Source organism: Ctenocephalides felis, unplaced genomic scaffold (assembly GCF_003426905.1).
Source record: "Ctenocephalides felis isolate EL2017-DRISC unplaced genomic scaffold, ASM342690v1 CF-g0.4_SCAFFOLD_00775, whole genome shotgun sequence".
NCBI classification, from domain to species: Eukaryota; Metazoa; Arthropoda; class Insecta; order Siphonaptera; family Pulicidae; genus Ctenocephalides; species Ctenocephalides felis.
In genome coordinates this window covers 9,207-11,357 of record NW_020536929.1, presented here as the reverse complement: position 1 = coordinate 11,357, position 2,151 = coordinate 9,207, and the positions used below count along the sequence as shown (strand labels likewise).

At 28.1% G+C, this 2,151-nt stretch overlaps 1 long non-coding RNA gene across 1 annotated transcript; it reads right to left on the bottom strand.

Moving 5' to 3' along the window:
* Window positions 1–437: 437 nt before the first annotated feature.
* Window positions 438–1,173, bottom strand: LOC113369352. The gene is made up of 4 exons (XR_003366475.1): window positions 1,106–1,173; window positions 970–1,040; window positions 769–897; window positions 438–668 (listed from the first exon to the last, which is right to left on the bottom strand). It is a non-coding gene; the product is annotated as an uncharacterized LOC113369352 (long non-coding RNA).
* Between the last annotated feature and the right edge of the window lie 978 nt (window positions 1,174–2,151).

Sequence of the window (2,151 nt, the reverse complement as noted above, 5' to 3'; positions counted from 1 at the left end):
AACGCGCATTTGTTCGAAGATAACTCCCCATGGTTGCAAGCTATCTATAGTGTCTATACCCATGATTCATAAAATTTCAAAATGTTCGACTACTTGAATATTTACACACCTAACTTCACAGCGTTTTTTACACACAAATACATGCGCAGCCGCATAATGAGCGCCTGTCATCGCTACTGTCTGTTGATACTTCTCAGAATTTGCATTGCACATGACCTATATACTGAAAATAACTAATTAGTCATTAATATAATAATTTGTAAATTAAAAAAAAAACAGTGCAATTATACTCACCTTTGCTGGTTTCGTATTAAATATGTGAATTTCCTAAAAGTACAACATTACAAATTAGTACTAAATCATATTAGTTAAAATTCTCTTTGTGTAAAACATAAATATACCTATTCTGTAATATAATATCATCACTTAAGAAATACTCCACAATTCATTTTCTTTTCAACACTTAATCTTAATATGTGTTCTTATTTATCGATATGTGTTCTTATTTTTCTTCTCGCATGTTTTCAAGCCTTGCTTGTTTTTTTTTGGTGACAAAGGATTAATAATTTCTAATATATTATCTAACTTTGTATTTATCTTCTCTATTGGAGAAAATTTCCCTAGTTTGAAATCCATTTTCGTAGGGGTTATCAGCACTGTAATTTTCTCTACAATTGAAAACCAACTTATATCAGTTTGTGCTTAGCTAAATAGTTCTGATACTAATGGAACTATAAAAATGAAGATGTATAAAACTATATAACTTACTTCTCTTTATTCATATATCACTGAATTGAGGTTATGTTTCTGACTGGTGTGTTAGAAATTTCAATTATTACATGACAAATCAATTATCACAATACATGAACAGACTTTGCATTGAAGGCGGCCTATATACTGCAAATGACTAAACATTATTATAATAATTTATACATTAAAATATATTTCAGTAGGTACAATTAGACTCACCTTGTTTGCCGGTTTCATATTAAATACTTTTCCAGCTGACTGTTTAACTAATTTCTACAACTGATTTCGCACTAAATATAAAAGCAATGAATAAATAACGCTTCAATAAAGGAAATATCTTGCATTTCAAACATACACGATAAAATACTCAATTATGCGTCCACGATGCACTGACCGAGTTAACCTATATTTAATTTGACATTTCGATCATAAAACACTTCACGGCTATTTTCAAAGGCTAATCTATGTGACCGTGCAACGTACCACGCCACGTACCGACAGATGCGAACAAAGCAGTATTGTAAACGTTTAAACGCGTCGACGGTGGTTAAAGCTCACAACTATACGTAACAGCATCGGTTCGTTTACTTAACATCAGTTTCGAAACGAAAGTTACAAAATGAGTTACGTGGATTTAACTTCTGTGGTTTACTGGGTCTTTACCCCGGTACATAGTCCATTCCTTTATAAAAAAAATTTTTCTAATTAATCTGTATTGACCATCATTAATTAATGTTAATCAATATTTTAAAAAACATTGTATTTGACAGAATATACCTGATGATGGAACTGTTCCGAAGTTCCGAGTTCCGAAACGTCGTATTAAACATCTTCAAAAAACAAATTGTTTTTTATTATTGGATTTACTGTTCGGAAAAGAAACAATCAATATATATATATATATATATATATATATATATATATATATATATATATATATATATATATTGTAGAGTTTCAAACAAGAATCCAAAAATAATACAAAATAAAAAACAAGAAAAGTTTTTAATAAACAATTTCTTTATTTAATTATTTGTTTACTGTCAACGTTTAGGAACTAGGTACGTTCCATCTTCAGGACATCTGTCAAGAAACATGATCTTGATAAGATTTAAGCAAACAATATGTTTATGAATAGAAAATAGATTTTTCTTAAATAATAAATTAATTGTAACAGATAATAATGTACAGAAATATGATAATATGATCAAAATGAAAATGATAAAAATAAATGAGTGGATTATCAGAACAGGATATTAAAAATGATAGAAATTTTTATGAAAGTTATGGAAAAAATTTTTTAAGAAAAGATTAACGATAAAATTGAATTAATTACCTGTATGTTTGAATATACGTTAGCACTTTTTCACTAAACAAGAATTTTTAACAAAAAATGAATTT